The following is a 19,179-nucleotide window of genomic DNA, read 5'->3' on the forward strand; positions in this document are numbered from 1 at the left end:
GCAAGGACAACTTTCAGGTGCCCTTATCAACATATTAGCCCCAATTGCATTTTCCAAATATGTTATCAAAATGGTAATTCTGTGCTTTCCTTTCTGTAGCTAGACTAGGTTTCATAAAGGTAGAATTATTACTATAAATATATTGGGGGGAAACTATTTCAATTACTGGGAGAATATGTAACTCCAAGTCTATTTATTTCAATTTATTCAACTGTCTTGATATATTCGTGCACAGAAGTTTATAAAGAATGAATAAATTCACCTTGAAATTGTACCAATTGACTTTGGCTGAGCTAGACTGTGAGAGGAATCAGAGTCCTTTTTTGAAATAAGCCTTGACAATGCTGATCAAAACAAAGAGGCTATTCATTTATTAAACTGACAGCTTGAACCCAGGCTTCAAGCTTATGGGATGATGGGGCCTGGGGTGTTAGTCATGGCCTGGGGTGCTGGCCTCTACCAGATACATTTTCGCTACTCACACACTCAGAGCCTATATCTGATGGTGTGACATTTCCTAGGGCATTGGCAGCTGTTCAGATGTCAAGCAGCTGGTGTGAGAACTGTCATCCACTCCAGGTTGTTATTCCATGAGTGACATGTTAGCCCAGAGAATTTTTTCATAAAACCACCTTGGTTTCCCTTTAGTTACTTACAATCTTTTAACAATTTCAGCAGAGAAATGTGGATAACAACTCTATTAAAGCAAAATTGGGCATGCAATGGTCACACCAGACAATAGTGGTTATTATTACAAGGTTGTGAAATATGGGTTAAGGAATTTGTTACTAATATTAGTCAATGTACCAAATTTTGTAAACAAATCATTTATCTTGTGATACTGAATTCAACTTTCTATTTACTTATTCAATAGGTAAAACATTGTAATGCAATTCTGAATACTCTCAGAATGCTACATAAACCAGAATTATCTTGGGTATGGCAATGGGAGTGGCTTGAGTACATAGAAATATCACCATCCGTTTGTATGTGAGGATCCAAAAGCTGCACAATCATATGGAATGGAGCAAACCATGATCAACACAGCACATTTAAATTTTCAGCCATCTACAGCATTATTTTGGCTTTTTAAGTATATTCAGCAACATGTCAAAGCATTCTTTTGTAGAACACGGACTGCTGCATATTAAACCAAAAAGTTTCTTCTTTCTAAGAACATTCTGTCATAAAAATCAATACTAATAAAGACAAATTCTTGAACCAGTATAAAGTGGTGTTAGAATCTGATCATTTAGAGAAAGAGAAAAATTTCTTTAAAAAAAAAAGTCTGAAAAGAATGGGGCTGAATAGGAGTAAGATTGTATGAAATCTTTAAATGAGGAGAGCAAACTACAATACTAGTCACAACTAGAAGCTGGGTATTCCCAAAGCCTCTAATGAATCTTGGGTTTCCTCAAAAGACAAGTTTACTCAGGTTTATTCAGGATGGAAAAAACAAATCTATGAATTTTAAAGTCATTTCAGTAAAATGAGAGCAATGTGGCCTGATAAAAATAATGCTGGCAATACAGCTAATTTTTCATTCTTTCATTTTCTGCTAAACATTTGTGTATGCTTATTCCACACAGAAGTATTCATCATAATATCGTTCAGTTTATTGTTTATCCTTTTTTTCTTGATCCATTTCCAAAAATCTGTAACATTATTACAAATCTCTTTCAGGGCATCCTTCCCCCACTGTCAGCCCACATAATTTAGATATGGCTGAATAAACCACAACATCAAGGTAGCAGACATATGAACTGTGGCTTCTGCCAGCCACTGCCCTGCATACCCTTTAAAGTAGCAAATGGCTTCAATTGGGCCTATCAAATTCATTCTCAAAATTCCAACTTGAATTGATGAGGAAAAGTTTCAAAGCAGTAAGTCAGTCACCTTATTGGACTATTGAGAGAACATCTCTGAAAATTGGATAATTACAGAAGAAAAAATGAAGAGAGCTATGCAAAGAGCCTAGTGACATCCACTGAGGTCCTGAATTTATTCTTACCTGAAAATACAACCCACACATCTTTCAGTTATATAAGCAAATAAATTTCCTGTCATTAGCCAATTTGCAATGGCTTTGTTATCTGTACCTGGACAAATGTTTATCTACTTAGGTTCAAATTTTTATTAAGTCTCCTTTTACATGTCCTTATACAAATTTGTGTTTGGAAAGGAAAGAATATAAGTAAAATAGATTTCTGTGAATTTTTGACAGATAGCCTTCACCTATATTTTTGGCCTATGCTTTGATGGAAAAATATACTTAATCAACAAATGGTTGTTGAATAACTGACCAACCATATGAGGAAAAAAAAATAGACATATATAATACACCATTCACAAAAATTAACTTAAAATTAATCAAAATCTTAAAAGCAGCCAGGGACAAATGATTGGGTACCTTCAAAGTACTGAAACCTAGACTAAAATTGACTTATCAGTAGAAAAAAAAAAAAAGCCAAAAGAAAAAAAATGGAATCCTAATCTTCAAAATTCTGAAGAATGAAACAAAACAAAACCCTGCTAATCTAGAATTCTATATCTAACAAGAACGTCTATGGAGAAAGAAGGGAAAATAAAGATATTTTAGACAGAAAATGAAAGAGAAGGAAAGTAAAAATAATAAGATAAAATAAAATAAAATATAAAGGAAAACTGGGGAGAATTCATTACCTTCAGGCTTGTATTAAGGTTATTCGGGGCAGAGTTTGTTTATGCAGAAGAACAATGATCACAGAAGGAAGCTAGAATGAAGGAAAATAAGAAAAGTAATAATAAGTAAATATGCACAGAAATTAACTCAAAATGGATCACATATCTAAATGCAAAATACAAAAATATAAAACTTCTAGAAGATTATAATAGAGGAGAAAATCTAGATGACCATAGGTATAAATACAACATCAGAGACATGATCCATGAAAGAAATAACTGTTAAGCTGGACTTCATTAAAATGAAAAGTTATGCTCTGCAAAAGATAATATCAAGAGAATGATAAGATAAGCCACAGACTAGGAGAAAATATTTACAAAAGACACAACCTGATAAGGACAATTACCACAATATACAAAGAATTCTTAAAACTCAACAATAAGAAAACAAACAACCTGATTTAAAAAATGGGCTAGTGACCTAGAGACCACTTCACCAAAGAAGATATCCAGATGGCTCAAAGCATATGAAAATATATTCCATTATGATAAATGAGTATCATTTGTTTTAAATCACAGATTTAAAAACAACAGGTTAGCCCTACAGGCCTATTAAAATAGCCAAAATCTGAAACACTGACAGCACCAAATGCCAGTGAGAAAGTGGAGCAACAGGGCTCTGATTCACTACTGGTGAAGACGAAAAATGGCATAGCCACTTTAGAAGATAGTTGAGTGGTTTCTTAAAAAACTAAACATATTCTTACCACAAAATCCAGCAATCATACTCCTTGGTATTTACCAAAAGGAGGTGAAAATTTAATGTTGAAGACTTATGTCTATAGAAAAACATGCACATGGACGTTTATAGTAGCTTTATTCATATTGCCCCAACTTAGAAGCAACCAAGATATCCCATAGTTGGTGAATAGATGAACTATGTGAACTATGGTACATCCAGACAACGAAATATTATTCAGTACTAAAAAGAAAAAAAAGCAGCTATCAAACCAAAAATAAATAAATACACATGAAGGAATCTTAAATGCATATTACTAACAGAAAGAAGCCAATCTGAAAAGGCTATATAGTACATAGTTCCAACCATATGATATTCTAGAAAAGGTAAAACTATGAAGGCAATAAAAGAAAAAACCCTGGCTGTCAGGAGGGATGAATAGGCAGAGCTCAGAGGATTATCAGGGCAATGAAAATACTCTGTATGATACCATAATGATGGATACATGCCAATACGTGCTTATCCAAACCCACAGAATGAACATCAAGAATGAATCAAAATGTAAACTATGGATGTGGGGTAATCATGCTGTGTCAGTATAGGTCCATCCACTATTACAAATGTACCACTCTGGTGGAGGGTGCTGATAAAGGAGGATGTGCCATGTGTCATGGTGTACATAGGAAATCTCTGCACTTTCCTGTCAATTTTGCTGTGAACCTAAACGAGCTTGGAAAAATTTATCTTAAATAAATAAATAAATAAATAAATAAATAAATAAATAAATATGTGTGTGTGTGTTTAAAAAAATAAGCATACACAAAAACAAGTTATGATATCATAGGAAAATGACCATCATATCGTGCCACTGAACACAGAATCCTGGTCATCTAGAAATCTATCACCCTGATTCATCATTTTTCTTAGATTTCAAAGATTATTTCAGTGACATTCATTCTTGTACCTGTATCTCTCTCTTTCCTTATCTACACACACACACACACACACACACACATATATTTTAGGGATGACAAAATGGTCTAAAATTGCCAGCGTTAACTACATCATCAGCCTATACAAAAGTAAAATACATAAGCACATGCATAAAGTACAGAACAAATTCACTAAAATTTTTGAGATTTTAATACAAACATAGAATTATGTAAAGTAAAATATACAAAGAATATTCTCAGATAAAATACACACACATATATCTGCATGTAATTATTTGTATGTATAAATATATAGGCATATATGCATTCTTATGCATGTTGATATACATATATTTTTCTTAATTTCATAGATATCTTAATATCTTGACTCTTTTAACACTACTTTTTCTTTGAATGTTATTACTGTTTGCTTAAGTATGGCAAATGTTGCTTAGGTTTTTTTTTTGGTTTTATTTGTATTTGTTGGATTCTTTGTCATTTTGAATTTTTACTACTAATCACACTAAAAATAATTTTCTGGATTTTTTCAAGTTCCATTATTCTCATTCTCAGATTTTGCTCCTACTGTGTATTGAATTACAGTCCTTTAGAATGAATATATGTATGTGTGTATATAGATAGATATTTGCTATCTATCTATCTACCCATCCATCTGCCCATCCACTCATGGAGATGAATAGGGAGAGAAACAGAGAGGGTGCCATAGCTAACTTTTAGCTTTGAATTTAGGGTTTGGAGCTTCTGTCTTCATCCTTTTTAAAATATATTCTGGATACTTCTGCATGTTCCCTTTGGAGACTTTCTGGAAAAACAAAACCTTTAAACGTTTGCTTCTACTTTAAGTCAAAAGATTTAGGTTTTTTGTTTTTTTTGTTGTTGTTTTTTTGTTTTTTGTTTTGTTTTGTTTTGTTTTGTTGTTTTGTTTTAGAAGAAAAGGAATGATACTAGGTTGAGGAAGACTGGGAAGAAGACTTGAGGTAGAGTCCCCTAGTCCACTGTGATGTTCAAGGTTATACAGCAATGCCTGCTAAGCAAAAATAAATTACCATATTAGAAACAATGGTTTTGAAACCATGAAGTATGCACAACAGGAAATATTTACATTAACAAAGTGTTTATTTTTCGTAAACTATAATATTACCATAAGTCAGGACATTACAATGTATTTGGAATTTTCCCATTTTTTCTAAAACTTAAATCAAGTTCTTGTTTGCTTCTGTCAAAAGCAATAATCTTGTCCCCATCTATTCCCATATTTTAAATTCATTCATCCTATATTTTACCATCTTCTTCTCAATCTGTTATTTCAGAGTCTGTGAGGAATTCTTTTAGTTCTAAACAAGGAAAGTGGTCATTTCTCATAATTTGTATTCTTAGATCCAGCAAATTGTAAATGTTAAATGAGTATCTTTTTAAATAATTAGATCATGTGGAATCAGGCAAAAGCTTAGTATTTTCTCTCTCCCTTTTAAGAAATTTTCTTAGTTTTTCAAAATTTATATCAGGATCCATGTAAATATCTTGCCTCATATCACAATGAAAACAACTAGGAGAAACAATTTCTTTTATGTGCCCTTACAAAGTCCTCCTTAGTGATAGAGCAGCAACAATTCTGTGGAAAGAATGTGATTTCTAAACAATATTTCATGTACTTTAACAGAGATTCTCAGTTATGAAATACAAAGTTTTATGCACATTCCCAGAGGAAAAAGGGCTGTGAAAATTCTCTTTATTATTTATTACCACCAGTTGACTTGTTTTGATTCTGGTTATTGAAAATACTATGTTTTCTGTTTACCACTTCTAAACACTTCCCTATTTTCCCTTCTGTTCATTCTGGGGTTGGGGTCTTTTTGTTTTTGTTTCTGTTATTTTGTTTTTGTTATTTCAGAAATAAGAAACAAGGATTTGACTTTATTTTGTAATAAATAAATTTCTACGGTTCTATCTTCATCTTCCTCTTACTCTCAAGAGAGAACAAAAATCTCCAAGTCTTCAAACATGGAGCTTTTTATTTCATATTGGTGATTGTTACTTTCCCCTCCCTCATCAGCAAAATTGCTGATCAAGTGTCAAGTTCCATTTCAAAGGCTTAACAGCACATCTTGTCAGTTTTTACAGCTCTGGAAAATGTCCCCAATTTACTTTAATTGTCTTCTCTCAGGTGGCAGCAATCAAATGACAGTGATATGGGAAGTATTTCCTATTAGAGCAATGAGTTTAGATTCCCCAGCCTTCTCAGTCATACATTCCATATACAAGTGATAATGAATAACCTGACAATTAAATAGACACCATTTTTGAGCTGCTATATAAACAGCAGGGCATAGTCTTATTACTTAATTACCAGAATACCAACTGATATAAAAAAGCCAGCATTTTCTTCTAATGTGTGGACTCCAGAAGAGTCTCCTTGGAATTGATTCCTTTATCTACTTACTTAGATTAAAGCCTGCCACTGTGAAATGAAAAAACACACTTCTTATACTTAACCTGTCAACATGTTCCCTTTCCCCTTCCTAAAACTACAGACATTAATTAATTATCCATTTCGTACTTTTAACTAAAGATGAAAAAAAAAAGTTTCATAGTTGGTGGTCATTTTGAAAAAGGAAGAAAGTAGTTTCTTGCTTTAAATTATATTTTCTTCATTTGCACTAAATTTGTTCCCCCTTTGAATTCAGGACAATCAGCCATAAGTAGAGTGCCAATAAAGAATTGTTTTTTAACAATTTAATAATTTCAAAGAGGTAATTAATTATGTAAATGTGGTAATTAATTATGTCAATGTTCAAATTAACTTTTGTAAGAGAGATATTTTGTTTGATACCCTTATTGCTATCTGGTGGATGGCTGAATGTTGCAGAACTAGTAAACAATTTCTTACATATATGATCACTGTTAGATTTCTTCAGACTCATTATTAACTTTACGCTTTATTAGAATTGTAAATTACAGAAGAGATCTGTTTTCTTTTTGGCAAGGGGAGGGGCAGAGGGAGAGAATCTTAGGCAGACTCCCTGCTGAACATAAAGCCTGAGGCAAGGCTTGATCTCAGGACCCTGAGATCATGACCTCAGCCAAAATCAAGAGTTGGATGTTTAACTGACTGAGGTAGCCAGAAGCCCATGTTCTGTCTTCTTTAGTCACCGATAGAGTTTCAATTTTTAATAAGAAAAGAATATTCAATTTCATGCCCAGGACTTTGTTGTCAACAATTAAATATTTCATCCAAACAAAACAAATTTCCAAAAGTGATTTCTTTTTACTGAGAAACAATAGTTATAGACATTATTACTATAAAGAATTGGGCATATCATATCAAATTTCCTCATCTGTAATTATGTGTACTAAAAATCCAACAAAAAATGGTTAATTGTAACTGAGCCACCAAATAGCTCTTTAAATATGTACAAAATCTCATGAGAAATTTAGTTTTATTAGGAAATACCTAGATCTTATGCAATGCTAATTTTATTCTATATCACTAATTGTTTTTCTTTGAAAATAATATATAAAATTTTATTTGAAATGGCATGTAACTAATTTTATTCATCTTGTAAGAAAGTTCATTCCATATCAGTCTTTGGTTGGTCTTAAAGAATTTAGTATGTTTCATAAAAGTTATGATATAGTGATATCAATAAACTATTTGAACTATCAAAGAAAGACTTGCAAAATAAATATATCCTATAAGATATAAAACAAACAGTTCCATTGATTTATCTACTGAAATGACCAGTTGTTTTCATGGAGGGAAATGGCATGGATCCAGCCTAAATGTGTAACTAGACAATTGGATTCATACAAATGTATTTTCAAAGATAATTATCTCCATATGTAGATTGATAACATATATGATCAATTGTACTTCACATCCCTCAGGTTCTCTACATGAGGCTATTGAAGTTACTTTATAAACTAAATTTACCCATCAAATTAAACAACTCGCCTGTAAAACTACTTTTCTTTTTACAACTTTTGTTGTTTTAATACATCTATTTAATAAGCAAATGATCTTGACATTAAGAAGACAATTTCATGTTGTAATTGGGCTTTTGAGATTTTAAAAGCTAAGTTCTACCCAGTTTAAGTCCATTGTATGATGAAAATTTTCGCTCTTTTAAAGGAGAATATAAGTACGCTGTGCCAGGAAAGTCTGTGTTTATATTGTACAAGTAAGTGCATATGTAAGTGTACATTTCACATATCCATATCCTTGCAGATAGTAGCAAAAATCTATAGATCTATTTGACCTAACGGACTCATACTATTAATATACATGTACATAAAATATATAGGTGGTATATTCTTGTTTCTCTGAGCATATTTGTTCATTGATACATACTTTAAAATTCTGGGCTCATCATTGCAATATTTGTGATATCAAGCTGCAGAAACAGCTTATGATTTTAGGTTATATTTTTCTTTGAGAGAGGGATATATAATAAACCATCTAAAAAAGTCCCAAATGTTAAAATATAAAATGGAGTAAAGTGAGCAATGAAGAAAATTGTTTATCAAATGGCATAATTATTTACTAATTATTCACTTTACGCCTTCAAAATATGGTACAGTGTTTGTGTTTGTAATAGCTTTCATTTTTCATATGAAAGCATATCCATAAATATTTGTCTAAGTAAAGACCTGCTCTGTGTACAAATGATTGTTGAAACTGAGTGCTTGGAAAGTAGATCTTCAATGTTTTCACTGAGAAATAATGAAAACATATTTGATAAATAATTCATTTAACACCTGCTGTGCATAATAATCACTCATAATGTCGGAGTTCTTTCTGAAATAGTTATCCAAATAAGCTGTCCTTTGCAGTGTTGTTCCAGTGAGGAGACTCAAAAGTTTGTGATATTTCAGTAAGGATGTTGGTTTAGGAATTAATACAATGAAATTGTTCCCTGAAGCTTTCTGTAAATGATTTTATCTTAAATGTGAAAATGTTTGGTCAAGGTTTAAAGAAGAATTTTCTGAAAGGGATAGCATTATATAAGTCCTAAGTCAAGCTACACTCTTTAATTTTTTTTAAGTATCAATGTAGCACACTAAACATATAATATGTTTTTAAACAGATGTGAAAGAATGTATAATTATTATATGTCCATGCTTCCCAGTGTTTCTTCCTGAAGGCATCAACTAAGAATTTGCTACAAATGCAAATATTTAGTCCCTAGCCCAGACTGCCTATTGTATCAGAAACTCTGAGGGTGGGACCCAGCCATCCAAGTTTTAATAAACCCTGCAGAAGATTCTAGTGCTTGCTCAACTTTGAGAATTCCTACTTATGCTATAAGGGTGCCATCTGAAGGCAAAGGTTCCTACTTTATTAAGTATGTCATAAATGTTTAGCAGATCTTAAGAGTAAGAATTTATGAAACCAATAAAATATATCAATATTTTTACTGAGTGTGAAAAAATATTTTGCACTTTTTACTTTCAATTTATACTTAAATAATTTTCATATAAGCGGACTCTAAGTCTTTTTTCACCATTTCAGGATCTTTAGAAGTTCATATTTAATATGCTATAGCTTCAGAATATACACTTTGAGAAGGTTTCTAGAAGGTATAAGTATGAAACACTTTCATAGTACAAAAAGAACACCATTTTATTCTTTTCTGTGCATTCAAGGCACTGAATATGTAATATAAGTCTAATATAATCATAATCATTATATTGGTAAAAGGATCTCAGCCTTTAAGATTTACGGTACCACGTAGTTTTAATACACAGATGAAAGATTCCTACACAGAAAGCAATGAGCTTTTCAGGTGAAATAAAAGTGAGATGAAAATTTAGGAAAATAACAAATTCAAATAAATCTGAGCTTTAAAAAAGATATCCTCCTTTTTTTTTTTTCTGATCCTTGATGTTGGAAAGTACTTATGAGTTTACAATCTCTAAATTTGTCCAACCATTCACTTTTTTGAAATTATTTCTTTCCATTTGAAAATGCTTTTCTATACCCTAACATCTAATAAAAATAAACTAATAAAATAACTTAGAAATCTCTTCTTTAACAATAGATATGCTCAAGAAATGTGATAAATAAATTAAAAAGGCTACCTTACCCATCACCAAGTTCTGGGGTGTACTGGTAGAGTAGAGAGAGTGTTAAGATGAATCTTGTACTTATGACAGCTCTCTGGGGCATAAATATATTCACTTGGTAGTTACTAGCAACAAATGGTAATGAAAATCACAGAATGATTGAGATTTAAGGACAGTAGAGATAGTAGTCAGAAAGCCTAAGACAAAATTTAGGTGTTACTAAATCAGTAAAATGTAAAAAAAAATAATAACATAATCAGAAAAATTATATTAAAGGTGATTGAGTTTATTGCATAAATTATGGTTTTATTACTATAAGAATGACATAAAGAAACAAATAGCTAAAGAAAACAAAGGAGAGTCTCCAAAAGTAAAGATAACATAAACAGATATTTGAGAAAATGGAGAGAGAAATGTTGAACAGAAACTAAGTAAGGACTGTTATTTTTATGCAGGAGATCACTTTGGGATTTTATAAACAAAAAAATAGAGAAAATCAGTTTAATAGCATCAGGGAGCCTCACTGACACAAAAATGGGGTCTGAATGTATGATGATGTAATATTTAAAAGGCTGATTATTGTGGTCCGAACTTCTTAGAAATATTTTACCAGTAAGTCCAATATGCGTTCTAATGTTTATTGGACTTAATAGCCAAATAGTTCAAATATGATTGTTGTATAAAATGCAAGTATAATTTTCCCTAATACAGAAATTTGAGCCAGATATTCCTCTAAAACCATAATTTTAAGATTTTTTAATAACTAGAGGCAACAGATGATTTTACATCTATTTCTTTCAGCAATAAGAAATCTTATTGTTGTAACAATCTTAATTGTTGCTACGAGCAGTTAAACTTTTTCAATTAATTTAGAAAGTACTTTCTTTATTCACCATCACCACGGCATAGTCTTAGTTTTCAAATAAGTGTTGGTCGTGAAAGTTAATGAATCCCACACAAAGTTCTGCTGGCAGATGCATTAGAGATGGCCACTTGGAGAAAGACCTGGTAAGGAGATATTTATATGCAACTGTTCAATGTAAATTCTGCAACTGACAGAATGTTAAAGTTGAAACCTGTCTTCAGGAATCTAGTCTCCCTGTTGTTGTTGTTGTTTGTTTGTTTGTTTTAGTTAGCTCTGTCTGAAGCAGCAGAGCTAAGAGAACTGCTGCTGTGAATGTTTGTTTCCACAGGACTGCACATCTGATTGACATGTCTTGATTCTAGTAATTTGCCTCCAAGCACTGTGTTGCCACTCATGGAGATAACCTGGACAGAGCTCTGGTTTCTCAGTACAGTTTACCAGCTCCTCCCCTCCCCAAGAATCTATTAGAAGTTTCTGAAGAAGATGCTGAAACTGAATTGGCTTTTTAAAACTCTTTTTATTATAAAATATCTCACATATAAAAGTAGACAAAAGTATGGAACACAAATTTATCACCAACACCTGTGTAATCACCAACCGACTAAGAAATAGAGCACTGCTAGCAACCTAGAAATCCACCCTTTTATGCCCTGCCAGTAACTACCTACTCCCCACTTCTAAAAAGTAACTAAGTTTCATGGTAATCACTTTATATTTACTTTATATTTTATACCAGTCAATCATAAAACCCTAAAAACAGTTTGGTTTGTTTTTTGAAACGTGTAAATGTTATCATACAGCATATAGTCTTTTATGTCCGGTGTCATACACCAAATCAATAATATATTTTTAAGATTCAGCCGGGTTGTTCAGTGTAGCAGTAGGTCTTTTATTTTAACTGATGTATATTATTTCATTATTTGTATGATAATTCTATTTATCAAAATTTCCTACATAATACTGCTATGAATATTTTTTAAAGATTTATTTATTTATTCATGAGAGAGAGAGAGAGGCAGAGACACAGGCAGAGAGAAAGGCAGGCTCCTCACAGGGAGCTTGATGCAGGACTCCATTCCCGGACCTGGGGTCAGGCCCTGAGCCGAAGGCTGATGCTCAACCGCTGAGCCACCCAGGCATCCCAAATATTTTTGTACATGCCTTTTGCATGTATTCTTCTTTGCTATGTATCTAGGATTATAATTGCTGGGACCAGAGTATGCATACTTTCATATTTAGGAAAAAGGGCCAAACTAATTCCCCAAATTATTCATATTATCTTCTGTAATATAGATAGCTTCCAGTATTCTACACTATTGTCAGCATGGAGATGCAGCCTTTTTAATTTTTACCATTCTGATAGGTACATAGTGGTGTCCCATTATGTTTTAATCCACATTTCCATGAATACCAGTAAGGTCAAGAACTTTTCTTAGACTTTTAGTTGATACTTGGGTATCTTATTTAAGCCTCTTGCCCATTTCTCTTGTGTGTCATTTCATCTTTTTCTTAATAATTAGTTGGAGTTTTTTTTTAAGATTTTATTTATTTATTCATGAGACACACACACACACACAGAGAGAGAGAGAGAGAGAGAGAGGCAGAGATTGGCAGAGAGAAGCAGGCTCCATGCAGGCAGCCTAATGTGGGAATCGATCCTAGGACTCCAGGATCATGTCCTGAGCCAAAGGGAGGCACTCAACCCCTGAGCCACCCAGGCGTCCCAGTTGGAGTTCTTTATACATTCTGAATACCAGTCCTTTATCCACTTATGTATTATAAATAAATTCTCCCACTCTGTGAATTCCTTTTTTTATTCTTTTAATGTCATTTTTTGAAAATTAGTTCTTGAATTTAAGGTTGTCCAATTACAATATTTCTCTTTATGGTTTTCTCTTTGTACGTCCTATTTAAGAAATATTGTTCCACTCTATTGTAAAAATATTCTTCTATATTATCTTCTAAAAATTTTGTCTTAATTTCCCACCTAAATTTATAGTTTCCTGAAACTCATTTTTAATATATGGTGTACGGGAGCAGTCAAATTGCACTATTTTCCATTTAGATAATAACCTGTTCCACTATCATTTGCTAAAGGCACTATCATTTCTTACTGTTCTACATTACCATTTATGTTTGAATTGAGTGTTCATATATGTATGTATCTACTAATATGCAATATTTTATGTTCTGATTATCTAGATTTATACAAATAATATGTCTGCTTTACTGCAATGTGATACTAGTCTCGATATCTGGTATAGCAAGTCCTCCTACTTTGCTCTTCTTCAAGGCAAGTATGATGGCTATAACAATTTTGCATTTTTGTATCAGTTTTAGTGTAGGCTCAAAATATTCTATAAAATCTCCTTTTGTGGGGGGCATCTGGGTGGGTCATTCAGTTAGTCTTCTGACTCTTGATCTCAGCTCAGGTCTCAATCTCACTACTGGGAGTTCAAGCCCCATAGTGTGGAGCCTATACACACACGAACACACACACACACACACACACACACACACACATACTAAAAAGAAAAAAAATTCTTTTGGGATTTTTATTGGGATTGCAATGAATCCAAAGGCAAGTTTAGGGAGACTCAGAACAATAGTCAATATTTCACTCCATAAATATGATACACATGTCAATATCCTTACATTTTCTTTAAATTCTCTCTATAATACTTGGTAGTTTCTTCCAGAGAGGTATTGCACTTTGTCTGCTAGATTTATTATTTGATATTTTTATGCTATTTTAAAATATATTGTTTAGAATTTTGCTTTTTATTTGTTGTAGCTATAAAAAATGTAATGGGGTTTTGTACTTTGGTTTGCATTCAAAAATGTTGCTAAAATACTTTATTGATTTTAATACTTTATTTGTATTCTTTGTTTCTATCTACATATTATATATGAATAATGAGGATTTTTTTCCAATTATAGTCTTTTTTCCTTTTTCTTATTTTACTGAATGGTTAAGGTCTCCAATAAAATGTTGAAGTCTATTGACAGCAGCTATCTATGTCTTCATGTAAAACTGAATATTTTAAAATTTTCAATATTAAGGGTAATTTTTCCTATGGGATTTTTATTGTGGCATATAAATTTATTAGAAAACCAAAATTTAAAGGAATGTCCTCAGTCTAAAATTTTTAAAGTTATGATAAACACTGAAAGCTACCAAGCCCTCTCTTTTATAACATTTTTGAGGGGTTCCTTGTGTTACTGTCACGTTAAATTAATTGACCTTCCAATGTTCAACTAACTTTATATTCCTGGAATAAAACCAACCTGGTTATGATACATTATCCTTTTTACATATTGCTGAATTAAGTTTGCATATATATATATATATATATATATATATAACTTTTATTTATTTATTTTATTTTTTATTTTTACTTATTTGAGAGAGGCTCTATTTCAGAACTCCAGGATCATGACCTGAGCTGAAGGCAGATGCTTAATTGACTGAGCCATTCAGGTGTCTCAAGTTTGCTAATATTTTAATTGAGATTTGGAACTCTACTGTTTAAGATAGGCATAGAATTGTCCTTTCTTGAAGAATTCTATCCTCATAATATGAGTTCAGAAAAATTTGTTCTGTTCTTTTTTTTGTTTTCATAGGTTTTTAAAATTTTCTGGAAGTTTTTGTGCAAGACTAAATTATCAATTGCTTAAATATTTGGAAACACATACCAAAAAAGGCATCCAGACCTAGATTTTTATTTTCTATTGCTTTGTGATGTTTTTCTCAAATTATTTATTATTTTTGTAGAAAGGCTTTTCATTAGGGATCAAATTTAGTTAGCACTCACAAAATTATTCAAACTTTAATTTTCCTGTATCTGTACTTTCCTATACTGTCATTTAAAAAATTGTTCATTGAACCCTATTATCTTTTTATTATCTCTAAGATTTTTTTAATTAAAACTTTATTTTCGTAAAGCAGTTTAAAGTTCACAATAAAACTGAGGGGAAGAAACAGATTTTTCATATACCCTCTGTCCCCATACCTTCATTATCAACATCCCCCACCAGAGTAGTACATTTGTTACACATAATAATTACCCAAAGTCCATAGTTTACATTAGCGCTGGCTCTAGGTGGTGTTTTATGTTCTATGGGCTTAAACAAATGTATGACTGAATCTATCATTATAGTACCATTTGGAGTATTTTTCTGCCTTGAAAATGCTCTGTCCTCCACTATTATTCATTCCTAAATCCCAAAAGGCATCATTAAAATCATTTAATAAAGTTAGTATTCATTTAGACAGTCCTACTTATTTGTCCCTTCCTGATATTCTTTGCCTTCTTGTAATTTCTTGTTCTCATCAAGTTTCTCTTAAAGAACTCCTTTAGTATTTCATATTTTGACTACTCAACCCTTCCTAGAGGAAGATACAGAGAGGGTTGAGAAGTCAAACTATGAAATCTATGTTAAAAAAGTGCCAATGAAAGAAAAAAATATTTTTAAAAAATATTCACAATTAATACAGTAGTTTCACTTTCTGCTATGTGTTTTCTAATGCCACCACACAAATTTCCAATTCTTGATGGACCTTGAGTGGCCATCCCACAAATTTAACTAATTTTAATACTGTCTATCTGGGGTTAAGATCAAATCCCACGGGTTAAGGGCTCAGTCCTACAAGATTGCTCCACTTCAGATGCCAATCACAAGTCCATGTTGTCGGGATCCCTGGGTGGCGCAGCGGTTTGGCGCCTGCCTTTGGCCCAGGGCGCGATCCTGGAGACCCGGGATCGAATCCCACGTCGGGCTCCCTGCATGGAGCCTGCTTCTCCCTCTGCCTGTGTCTCTGTCTCAGAGTGTGTGACTATCATTAAAAAAAAAAAAAAAAAAAAAAGTCCAGGTTGTTACCTGTGCTTCTGACTGCCTACACACTGGAGGTTCCTAAGACCACTTCTTGGGTTTGATTATTTTGCTTGAATGGTCCAGAGAACTCAGCAAACAGTTTTATGATAAATCTCTATATTATACACTCAAAAGACAATTTGTGAAAAGATGACTTTCAAAATACTTTTTTAAAGATTTATTTATTTTATTATTTATTTATTTATTTATTTATTTATTTATTTATTTATTTATAATAGACAGAGAGAGAGAGGGAGAGAGAGAGAGGCAGAGACACAGGCAGAGGGAGAAGCAGGCTCCATGCAGGGAGCCCGACGGGGAACTCGATCCCGGGACTCCAGGATCGCGCCCTGTGCCAAAGGCAGGCGCTAAACCGCTGAGCCACCCAGGGATCCCTCAAAATATTTTTTTTAGAGATTTTATTTATTTGAGAGAGAGAGAGAATGAGTGTGAGTGTACCAGTGGGGGAGGGGCAAAGGGAGAAGGAGAAGCAGACTCCCCACTTAGCAGGGAACCCCCCATGCCGGGCTCCATCACAGGGCTAGGAGATCATGATCTGAGCCACCTGGCAACCCCTCAAAAGATGACATTTACAAATAATTTAAAGGGGCACCTGCGTGGATCAGTCAGTTAGGTGTCTGACTCTTGATTTCAGCTCAGGTCATGATCTCAGTATTGTGGGATGAAGCCCCACATAGGGCTCCTCACTCAATGGGGAGTCTATTTAGGATTTCTCTCCCTCTACTTCTCCTTCCCTCTCCTCACTCACTCTCTCTAAAAATAAATAAATAAACCCTTAAAAAATAATAATAACTTAAAAGGTAAATCACCAATTTTTTTCTCTTCATTTCATTGATAACTCAGTTATTCTACATATCTAATTTTATTACTATACATGTATATATACTGTGATCTATGAAGAATTTATGATATCTATTTCCTAATATAAACATATTTCAATGACAGCATAGGTCTGTGTGGATATTTGAATTTTATAAATCGTATATATTTAACTAAATGAAAGAAAAGTAACTATTCAGGAACAACTTTTAAGACAGACAGTCACACTATACTCTTTTTCTAAAATTACTTTTAAAATTATTTTAATTTTTGCATGTAATAGTCTGTCCTTTTTGTTGACTCAATAAAGCCACTGATAGTCCACTGGTAGCCCAATGAGGGACCACAGACAATCTCAGAATTACCTAAAGTTACTAATAAAAATGCAAATTCCATAGGAAGCCCAACCTATACCTATAAACAGCATGAAATTCAGAATCCCCTTTATAAAATGCTCCACAGATGATTGTTTGCACAATAAAGTTTTCAAATTGCCTCAGTAAGACCTAGGGACTATCTCTTTCATTAATATAACGTATTAACTAATTCTATATAAAGAATGTGATTATTACTATTTGATATTCATGTTAGCAAAAGCAAAACATCAAAAAAAAAAACTTTGCTTTAGTCATTAGCCTCATTCTTGGGGTTGTGACCAGTTAAACATGAAGTATACAGAAATAGAGCCTTTTGTTTACTTGTAGAATTAACTCAGTGCTTGCTTTGCTCAGTGCTTTGCTGGGGTTGACACAGCAGATTTCCTATATATAAGATAAATAGATAAAAAGATAGATTAGATAGATGATAGATAGATAATTTTTTCACACTGCTCTATTTAAATTTAATGACTTTAAGAAGTCTCTTCTAGAAAATAGCATCATTTCATCACTTGACATTTATTATTATATGAGATAGAAATTTAGACTACTGTATATTTACTTCACCTTAATGAACTTTTAAATAACACTCATGAGAAAATGTACTCACTTTTTGGAACAAGTTCCATTTTATTTTACAAAATGAAAATTTATACTTTCAAAGTAATTCTTTTAAGTGGATGATCCACCCTTAATCCATCTTCCTATCCAGTTTATGATTCTCCTATAGCTCAACATATTTTATTACTCAAGGCAATACAGATAAGGAGTGCCCATATCAATCATAGGCAGAGGTACATGAAGCCCATAAAATAATTGAGGAACTAGGGATTACAAATTTAAAGCATAATTCAAAATACAAAGTATTAATACATGAAATATTTTGGTAACAGTTTAGATAACATTTTAAGTATGATATTGATGCAGTGGCTTAATCTACTTAGCCAACTAATTTTCAGTATAGTACAGTGCTTAAATGCTTAGAATTTTAAAGTAAACAAACAAGTGAAATTCTGGTTTTGCACAGTGATAGGGGTAAGTGGCTTACTGTTCAAGGAAACTTTGAAGTTCTGATTTAAAAAGTTGGCATAAAATAGTACCTATTTCCCAGGTGATACTGAGGCCCAGCAGGACATTCATTTCATTTAAGGCAAGAACTTTCCTCCTTTTAACTGTTATATTGCAAGCACCCAGAACATTATCTAGCAAATGGTAGGTATTTGACAAATAATCATTTAATGAATTAAATATGCCAAAATGCAGGACTTAACACTGTGTTTGGCATTAGTAAGATGATAGCTCTTATTGTTGTAATGGGTTTCAAGATACTTACAGTCATATATTGTCCATTTAATAAAACCATCTATGTGCTTATTCTCCACACATTTCTAACATGTTTCAAATAGTTAAGCCAGTAACAAAATCTGTGTGTAAATATTTAGGCTAATGTAGAGAAATAATACAAGAATAAATCTTTTCCAACTCATATCTGACCAGAGGCAGTTATAATTTACTTTCAAGAGCCTGCTATAATATGAGGTTGAGAACTTTATTAAGCTTTTTGGAAATTTTGAAATTATAAATAAGTATTTAAGAATATGCTTTATATTAATAATACTGCCATGGGGACAAATGTAAAAGGGCAAACAAAGCAAAGCTTAATTTTCATATGTATAGTTGCCCTGGACTTGTTTCATAACAGAATGCACAATTTTTTTAAAATGAAAAACTATAATGATACCATGAGTCAAGTTGGCCTTGAAAGATATTTTTTTAACAGTCACTAGCCAGCACAATTTCTGACCG

General features: G+C 32.5%; 1 protein-coding gene across 1 annotated transcript in view; it reads right to left on the minus strand.

The window, feature by feature from the left end:
- TENM2 (teneurin transmembrane protein 2) overlaps nt 1-19,179 on the minus strand; it is a 3,534,961-nt gene that overhangs the window by 3,053,966 nt on the left and 461,816 nt on the right. The window contains exon 5 of the mRNA XM_072756643.1: nt 2,683-2,753. The gene's annotated coding sequence lies outside the window, so the exon portion shown is untranslated. The remainder of the gene's footprint in view (nt 1-2,682; nt 2,754-19,179) is intronic.

Source organism: Vulpes vulpes, chromosome 4, assembly GCF_048418805.1.
Source record: "Vulpes vulpes isolate BD-2025 chromosome 4, VulVul3, whole genome shotgun sequence".
Classification (NCBI taxonomy): domain Eukaryota; kingdom Metazoa; phylum Chordata; class Mammalia; order Carnivora; family Canidae; genus Vulpes; species Vulpes vulpes.